At 37.9% G+C, this 10,073-nt stretch overlaps 1 non-coding gene across 1 annotated transcript; it reads left to right on the top strand.

Annotated features, from left to right (window-relative positions):
- Positions 1-383: 383 nt before the first annotated feature.
- On the top strand, positions 384-468 carry TRNAQ-UUG. The gene has a single exon. It is a non-coding gene; the product is annotated as a tRNA-Gln (tRNA).
- The last annotated feature ends 9,605 nt before the right edge of the window (positions 469-10,073 follow it).

Here is a 10,073-nt window from a genome sequence, read left to right as displayed (position 1 = left end):
AAAAAAGAGTGGTGGCCAGAGTTGATCCATAGCCCTTAGTATGCTGACACTGTTCTAGAATCACGTGGAAGAATTTAGATAGTGAAGGAGGATACTTGACACCTTTGCTTCAACTGGAAGAGCCCATTTTGACATTCTATAATAGTTTCAGGTGATGAAAACCCTCTCTCCAACCTCACTATCCTATCTCAACACTGAGCTAGCACTTTGCCCTCATTACACCTCCTGCCCCTTCACAACTCCCTATTAACCTGATTGCCTCATTTCAGTCATTTCCTCACATCCTGGTCCACAATCTCAATTTTGCAATACCTTCATCCTAGATTCACTTACCCTCTTGATCTTGTATCAGACCTTCCTTAAGAATTCCCAAGCCTCGGGGCGCCTGGGTAGCTAAGTCGGTTAAGCGTCTGACTTTGGCTCAGGTCATGATCTCGCGGTCCGTGGGTTCGAGCCCCACGTCGGGCTCTGTGCTGACAGCTCAGAGCCTGGAGCCTGTTTCAGATTCTGTGTCTCCCTCTCTCTGACCCTCCCCTGTTCATGCTCTCTCTCTCTCTCTCTCTCTCTCTCTCTCTGTTTCAAAAATAAATAAATGTTAAAAAAAAATTAAAAAAAAAAAAAAGAATTCCCAAGTCTCAGGAAACCCACCCTTGTGGATTTTTCCTGGTCCTGTACTGCCCAGTAGTGTCAGGGAAGTCTCACAACCACAGTGGTAAGCTGTTCCACCACACAGTTAGTTAAACCACTGGCTGTATCAGAGCTCTGCCACAAACCAACAGGCTTTTCTCTAACTCTCAACAAGGACTCTTGACTTCTGTCTTGCAGAGATAGTAGGGACCACCTTTAAGAACTCTCATTCTCCAACTTAAAAGGGCTCTGTATCTCAATCTATGCCTAAATTGTCCAATATGGTGGCCACTAGCTACTCAATATGTGGCTATTGAGTACTTGAAAAATATGTAGCATAACTGAGGAATTAAATTTTTCAATTTTATTTAAGCATAATTAATTTGAACATAAAAACTGAAGCAATATAAAATATTTTCTGCTAAATGCAGTTTTGTGTTAGTTGGACTATTTCATTCTAACCATTGAAAATGTAGCATCTAAATTGAGACGTGATATAAGTATAAAATGCACACTGAATCTCAAAGACTTAGTAAGAAAAAACATGTGAAATATTCCATTGGTAGTTTTATGCTGAATGCCTGTTGAAATAATAATATTTTGATATTGTTTCTATTAGTGCTATATTATACTCTTCTCAGTTCTTCCTGTATCAGAAGAATAAGGGACCCCCTTTTTTTTTTCCTTCAGGGCCATTTCCTACAGAATTTACAAATCCTGAATGCATCTATTCTATAGAATGCCACATAGTATTCCTTTTCTCAATTATCATCAACCATATCCTCTCTACTAGCTCATTTTATATCAACAAAGTATCAGAAAATAAGGGAGAATGGTTAATAGCTAGTTCTACTGAGGCTTCTAGGAGGAATGAAGAAAATGAGTCAGAGTCAGCTTAGAAATCTAAAATTAATGGGGCGCCTGGGTGGCTCAGTCAGTTAAGCATCCGACTTTGGCTCAGGTCATGATCTCATGGTTTGTGGGTTCAAGCCCCACGCCAGGCTCTGTGCTGACAGCTCGGAGCCTGGAGCCTGCTTCTGATTCTGTGTCTCCCTCTCTCTCTGCCCCTCCCCTGCTCATGCTCTGTCTCTGTCTCTCAAAAATAAATAAATGTTAAACAAAATTAAAAAAAAAAAAAAGAAATCTAAAGTTAAAGTTAAGGGCTGAAAGTCCAAAGGGAATTTCTTTCCTTACCCAAGTGATTAGATGCCAGGAATAGAAAAGCCCATTCCCATCTCCCTCCAAAAATGGAAGAAACCCTCTGTAGATTTGCATTAGTACTGCTGCTAGTTATGTCTACCTAAGTAATAAAGAACTTGATCCAGAATTTAATCTACAGAGTGTTCCTAAAAACAGACTGAAACAATCTGCCGGCTGGAATTTTGGAAATGTGGCTATGAAAGGACTTTTCTGCCTTCATTTCAGTGAAGACCAACTATTGTATTTGAGGGCATTTTGCTGCTATTTATTTTTTTTAATACTACTTTTTTATTCTGCATAATTGCCAACAGTAAAAAAATGAAGAAAAATGGTGAATGTGTGTCCTCCTTTGAGAAGTAGGGTTAGGGGAAATTATTTTTCTCTCCCCCAAGACTCACTCATCACTGAATCCAGTTTCCAAATGGAAATAGAAGTTAGCAGGTCAGGGGTTTCTAGAAAAAAAACAAAGCAAAACAAAAAAAAAAACCATTAGCCATTGACATTAACATTAACATAAACATAAACATAACTCCACACTGGAGTCTTGCAGGTCCCTTACTCCTTAATAAAGAAGAAAAGCAGGGGATACATATTTTATTATCACTTTATTTCCAGTCTATGAAAACAAGAGATAGCAATTTGCTTCATCTCTGAGTTTCATCTTTGAGTTTCATTTTTTAATGTTCCTGAATAATTTTTTTTTTAAATCAACATTTATTTATTTTTGGGACAGAGAGAGACAGAGCATGAACGGGGGAGGGGCAGAGAGAGAGGGAGACACAGAATAGGAAACAGGCTCCAGGCTCTGAGCCATCAGCCCAGAGCCCGACGCGGGGCTCGAACTCACGGACTGCGAGATCGTGACCTGGCTGAAGTCGGACACCTAACCGACTGCGCCACCCAGGCGCCCCCTGAATAGTTTTTTAAAACTTCCCTTTAAGAGGATTAAGGAGTGCACTTGCAATGAGCACTGGGTATTGTATGGAAGTGTTGGATTACTATATTGTACAGCTGAAACTAATATTACACTGTATGTTAACTAAATGGAATTTAAATAAAAACTTAAAAAAAAAACTTTCCTTTCAAATCCCTGGTTTCAGTGCATAATCTTTGATAAGCTTCTGGCATATAGAGAAGATCTTATTGGTAGCCTTGATTTTGACTTTGAGATCTTTCTGTGTAGAACTTTTTGGATCGCTTTGTGTAGAGGTAAGAAAGAAGAGAGAATTTGTGTGTGAACACTTGTGCATAAGTGCATACCCATATATGGCATGGTCCAGAAGGTAATGCCAGAATAAAATTAATATAAAAACTGGAATTTTAAAGAAATTTGAGCTGCTCTCAAAAGTAGGTGAATCTAGGGACACTTGGATGGCTCAGTCGGTTAAGCATTGGACCCCTGATTTTGGTTCAAGTCATGATCTCACGGTCTGAGATCAAGCCCCACTTTGGGCTTTGCACTGGGTGTGGAGCCTGCTTAAGATTTTTCTTTCTCTCTCCCTTTTCCCCTTCCTGACTTGTGCGCGCACAAGCTCACATACTCTATCACTAAAAAAAAAAAAAAAAAAAAAAAAAAAAATTAATTAAGAAAAAACACTTGGGGCATCTAGGTGGCTCAGTAAGTTAAAAGCATCCGACTTTGGCTCAGGTCATGATCTCACGGTTCATTGGTTCGAGCCCTGCGTGGGGTTCTGTGCTGAGAGCTCAGAGCCTGGAGCCTGCTTGGGATTCTGTCTCCCTCCCTCTTTGCCCCTCCCCCACTCACACTCTATCTCTCTCAAAAATAAATAAACGTTAAAAAAATATATTTAAAAAAAGACTTGCCCTAAAAAAATAAAAATTAAAAAAAAGTAGGTGAGTCTAGGGGCACCTGGCTGGTTCAGTAAATAGAGCATGAGACTCTTGATCTCAGGGTTGTTGGTTCATGCCCCAACCTGGGTGTAGAGACTACATAAAAATAAAAAAATCTTAAAAAAAAAAAAATAGGTGAAACTAACTTCCTTCCAAACAGTATGATATGGAGATATGGAAAAGTAACTTTATTGTAAGGAAACCTGATAAACACTATCATCAAGTAGGTGGTCCAGTCAACATCACCATCAATAAGACATGTTGATAGCACGTTACTTGACATGATATGATGAGAATGGGCCTTTATCTCTGTGGCCTTCCTCCCCAAAACACCAACTCTAGTCTAGTAATGATTTAAAAAGAAAAGAAAAAAAAAAAACAGAAAAATCCCAAATGAGGGACATTTGGTGAATACTCCTCAAAATTGTCAAAGTCCACAAAACCAAGGAAAGTTTGAGAAACTGTCACAGCCAAGAGGAGCCTAAGCAAATATGACAACTAAATGTAATGTGGCATCCTGAATGGGAATCTGGAACAGAAAAATGACATTAGGTAATAAACTAAGGAAATCTGAATAAATTATGGATTTAAGCTAATAATACATCAATACTGGCTCATTAATTATAGCAAATGTACCATATTAATACAAGTTGTTAACCACAGAGAAACTGGGGCAGAGTATACGGGAACTCTTTGTATGCATATTGTTCTAAAATAAAAGGTTTATTAAAAATAAAAAAGAGAAATGTTGTCATTCTAGTATAGCACCCTAGTAGATGATTAAGGAAAATGAATATAAATGACTTGTTATGAACCTTGCTGGAAAAACATCTTTGAGTCCATGCCATATAATTATCTTATAAATAAGATCATTGTAGGATAAGCTTCTGTTAATGTCTTGTAATTAAATGCCCCAAATAGTATTCTACCCCCTCAAAAGTGGGTGGATTCCTGGGTCACACTAAACTTAAACAGATGAAAGCTTCATCCTAGCCAATTGTACTGCCCATTCTGGTATTGGCTGGAATCCACTGTTATTTATGCTATTAGTAACTGGATTTTCTTGGGAAAAGTCTTTCTCAATATAATAAAAATACCATACAGTTCAAACTGAGTAGCAATAGGCAACTCTTGATAATCCAATCTCCTCCCCATTGCAAAGTAAACCAATTTGGAAAGAAGCTTGTAGACATATAAAATAAATTATTTATTTGCCAATCCCATTTTCCTGTTCAGTTTTTCTCAATTTAGGTAACAAATTAAAATTTTAGATTGACTAATACTAGTTTCCAATTGAAAAGCAGAATTTCTAGGGCCACCTGGGTGGCTCTATTAAATGTCCAACTCTTGATATAGGCTCAGGTCATGATTTATAAGATCAAACCTCACTGTCAGTGCAGAGCCTGCTTGGAATTCTCTCTCTTTCTCTCTCTCTCTCTCTCTCTCTCTCTCTCTCTCTCTCTCTCTCTCTCTTCCTGTCTCTCTCTGCCCCTCCCCTGTTCACACGCTCTCTTTCTCTCTCTCAAAATAAACAAACTTTAAAAAAGAAAAGCAAAATCTCTGTAATTTTTACTTTCACCACTTCTTTGACTTTAGACACAAAGCTAGATTTTTCAAAAGACGATGCAAATTGAATTTTAAGGTATTATATTTTCACAGTTGATTGCCTTCAGAGAGAGTTTATCTCTAAAAACTCTGCATATAATAACAATAGTGAGAAAAACAGATCATTCATTTTACCCTTTCCCCAAATATTGAACCATCATCTGCTATGTCTCAGGCCCTATGATGAGCATAGAAATATAGTGGAGGACAAAACCAGCTGCAGGCCTTGTCTTCTTGGTGCAGGTGACATTAGCCAAGTAATTTATGTCACATTATGTAATGTATTTGATTCATTAGCCTCAACAACTTGGATATAATCATAGAACTGTTTTATTTTTCCAGTAAATATTTTCATTTCTGCTCTGCTAATCCTCCTTTTTACTGGGTAGTGGGACCCTTAGTATCATCTCCATCCTAGTCCCTACTTTGCTGTCCCTTCCAGTTATTATAACAGAATTTTTTTTCTAAGACTCAGTTCTGTTTATTTTTAAAGTTTAATCACTTATTTTATAGACACTCCCCTTACCTACCTTGCAACTAGACTTATAGCTTAGGCAGGTATGGGTGTTGTGTGTGGAACGCTCTTTCACAGCACATCTTCCTTCCCCGCAATTTCCTTCCTTCTGAGTCTTACCCCAGTGGAGTCAGAGACAAAGACATCTGGTTATGGAACAGCCCAAGAAATGTTGATGTTCCCTTTCTCTTGGTCAGCACCACTGATCAAGTTTGATCCATAGATCCATAGACATGGATCCATGATCCATAGACATGATGTGGGAAACCAGTGCCCAACAGGTTCACTAGTGAGGAATTTATTCCAAGTAATTTGTCTAGGTTTGGTAGTCCTTTGGGAGATTCAGCCATATTTTCCAGCTGGTGTCCTCATACCATATTCTTCTGATGTGCATGCCCCTTTGCCCCCTGCTGGAACAACAAGCCTGCAAGCCTAAATTTCAACTATGCTCCATGGTCCCAATTCTTCAATATATGGAAATGGGCCAGATCCATTTTCTGAACCAATCTGGAAATAAAAATTTCCTTCCTGGACTGCATTATCACACATTGTGTCTTCTCAGACCTCTTTCTTGATTTTTCCCCTTCTCAGGTAAGAGCAGGTCAACAAGACCAGTGGCAAAGAGCAACTATGAAAGAAAATGCCAATCTCCAGACTCCCTCTTATTTACTAGCAATTCTCTTGCCCTGTGACTCCTCCCTTCCTGGGCTTCAGGGGTTGGGAGGGACTAACCAAGTTCACCCTTTCCCTACAAAGAAATCAGAAGAGGGAAGTATTTCATGCTGCTGCCTTCAATGGCAACTCAGTGTATCAACTAATTATGCAGTGTCCTATGGCCCAGCCTCTGAGATACCTGAAGCTACTGGGCCTCCAGAGAGGGAATATGTGAAATTACAGGTGAAATATATGTGAAATGTGTATAGGAAATTGAGTCTGAGCAATCCAGATGCAGAGCATCTGTTTCACAGTATCTATTAAAGTTGAACACATGGCTACCCTATGACATAGCAACTCTACTACTAGGCGTATAGTCAACAAAAGTGAGTACATAAGCACCCCAAAAGGTACAATAGTGTCCATAATAGCATTTTTCATAATAGTCAAAACTGAAAAGAGATAGTAGAAATTTAGGAAAACAGCTAAGTAAATTGTTGCATTAGCACATAGGCATACTTTACAGCAAAGAAAAATGACCAACTCCTACTGTGTAAAACATGGATGAATTTCACAAATATTGAGGAAAAGGAGCAAAAGAAAAAAAAGCCATTTATGTGAAGTTTAAAAGTAAGCAACATAAATGATAGTGTTTGGTATCAGGATAAGGATTACCCTTGGAGAGGAAGGATGTATAATAGTGGGAGATGGCGGGGGGGGCGGGTGATACTAATGTTCTATTTCTTGATCCAAAGTATTTATTGAGATATTTACAATCTGTTTATTTTCCTGTGAATTACATAAGTTACATTTCAACTGAATGATTACTTTTTTAAAAAGGACAGAGGCAGCTGGGTAGCTCAGTCAGTGAAGCATCTGACTTTGGCTCAGGTCATAATCTCATGGTCTGTGGGTTCAAGTCCTGCATTGAGCTCTGTGCTGACAGCTCAGAACCTGGAACCTACTTCAGGTTCTCTGTATCTCTCTCTCTCTTTCTCTCAAAAATAAACATTAAAAAATTTAAATTACATTTTAAAAAGTACAATGTAATTCCTTCTAAAAAAAAGTTAGTTGTTATATAAAAACTGTGCCCAAAGAAGATGATTTAACACATGTAGCTTCAGGGGTTAGTACTTATATATTTCCAGATAAAGCATGACGTTATTTGGAGCAAATTTATAAATTATTTTGTTCATTTTCAACTCTAAGTGTTCTTCGTATGTACAGAAATAAAGTAAGAACTATCTATGTGTTGGTTCCAATAGCAGAAGAACTTTTCAAAGTGTTAAATTATGTCAGTTTTACATTAAAGTCTACAGATACTTCAAAGATAAAGCATTTAGGTTAAGTCCAATAAAAACTCATTTTCTTCCATTGTAGGGAACCAGGGCTGAAAACTCATTACAATGAAAGTGAAAAAGCTCTCATTATTATGAATGTCATTGCAAACTCAGTTTAAAACTTCAACATTCAAGATGAATTTACTTGGCTTTTGCAGTTGTAATATTTTGGCTGAACATAAGTATATATTTTTATTATAAATGTTTAAATAGAAATATTTTATAGGCCTACCAATGTAACAAAGCCAATATCTTACATAATTAATAAATTCCAAAAATTATATAATTTTAATGATTTTAACTACCCCTCTCAAAAGTGTCCAGTCAAGTTATATGATATATAAAGTTCACTCTCAAAAGTGTTTCAGGGGAGCCTGGGTGGCACAGTCGGTTAAGCGTCCAACTTCTGCCAGGTCACGATCTCGCGGTCCGTGTGTTGGAGCCCCGCGTCAGGCTCTGGGCTGATGGCTCAGAGCCTGGAGCCTGTTTCCGATTCTGTGTCTCCCTCTCTCTCTGCCCCTCCCCCGTTCATGCTCTGTCTCTCTCTGTCCCAAAAATAAATAAACGTTGAAAAAAAAATTAAAAAAAAAAAAAGTGTTCCAGTTAGAAGTGACATCAACCAGAAGACAGCATGGGAAGCCCCAGACCTCATTCTCCCACAGAGACACCGACTTAACACTAACAAATGATACAAGGGTTCTTTTTGAGAACTCCAGAAAATGGTGAAGAAGTTACAGTACTCCAGGCAAGTGTAGAGGCAAGAACAGCTGTGTTTAAATGAGTAAGAAAAGCCATTGCCTTTTACCCAAGGTAACCCTTTCACCAAGCTGGCACAGCTCAGCCTGATCAGGATAAAATACCCAACTCATGGCTTCTCCCTCAAGAGGGAAAGTATAGAATACCATCTAACATTCCAGCTTTTCAAGTGCTACCAAGGACTTGTGTCTGTCTAATCCAATTTGGAACAGCGACAGGGAGCTGACATACTTTGGATGTCTGAGGGATACTGTGAACCAAGGAGAACTCAGTAGCTTGTTGCAGCACGTGAGAACCTGCAATTCAGATAGACATCAGAGGGAACAAGAGGTTATAAACTGCAGAAAAAGAATAAGCAAATCTCTCTAACTGGGAAATTATATGTACAAGCCCAGAAGAAACAACCCCCGAAAATGCTTCAGAGACCTCCGGAATCTCTAGCCAGCCTGATTGGTGAAGGTCTTCCCCTATGCAAAGCCTGTCTATAAAGAATGGAAAAGGTGCCCATTCTTTCAAATGACCAGATCCCAGAAAAATACAACAAAGCATATGAAGCAACAGGAAAAATATGGCACAAAGAAACAAAATAAATCTCTAGAAAATGACCCTAAAGAAATAAATCTATTAATTACCTGGAAAAAAATAATTTAAAATAACCCTCTTTTAAACGGTCAATGAGCTCTAAGAGAACACAGATAACTACAAAAAAAAATGAAGAAATAATGCATGAGCAAAAGTAAGAATATCAACAAAGAGATAAAAACTATAAAAAAGAACCAAACAGAAAGTCTGGATTTGAGGAATATAACAACTGAATTGAAAAATTCACTACAGGGTTTCAAAAGCAGACTTGATCAAGCAGAAGATTCAATAAACTCCAAGATAAGTCATTTGAAATTGTTATGTCAGAGAAGAAAAAGAAAAAAGAATGAAGAAAAGTGAAGAAGAGGGGCACCTGACAGGCTCAGTTAGTGGAGAATGTGACTCTTGATCTCAGGGTTGTGAGTTCCAGCCCCACATTGTGTGTAGAGATCACTCACAAACAAAATCATGAAAGAAAGAAAGAAAGAAAGAAAGAAAGAAAGAAAGAAAGAAAGAAAGAAAGAGAAAGAAAGAAAAAAAGAAAGAAAAAAAGAAAGAAAAAAAGAAAAGAAAAAAGAAAGAGGGACAGGGAGGGAAGGAGAAAGCAAAGCAAAGAAAAAAGTGAAGAAGACCTAAGGGATTTATAGGACACTGCAAAGAAGACAATTTATTGGAGTATTGGTGGAGTATTGTAGGAATCCCAGAAAGAAAAGAGAGGGGAAAAAAAGAGGTAAAGAGTTTATTTGAAGAAATAATTGCCAAAAATCTTAAATCTGAGTAAGAAAATGGACATCTGAAATCAAGAAGCTCAAGAGATACCAACTAAAATGAATCCAAAAAGTCCCACACCAAGACACATTATAACCAAATTGTCAAAAGTGAAAGACAAAGAGAAAATCTTGAAAGCAGCAAGAGAAAAGTGACTTTTCATGTACAAGGTAGCT

Source organism: Felis catus, chromosome B1 (assembly GCF_018350175.1).
Source record: "Felis catus isolate Fca126 chromosome B1, F.catus_Fca126_mat1.0, whole genome shotgun sequence".
NCBI classification, from domain to species: domain Eukaryota; kingdom Metazoa; phylum Chordata; class Mammalia; order Carnivora; family Felidae; genus Felis; species Felis catus.
Note: the sequence above shows the minus strand (reverse complement) of the source record. Positions and strands in the feature narration are given on the sequence as shown.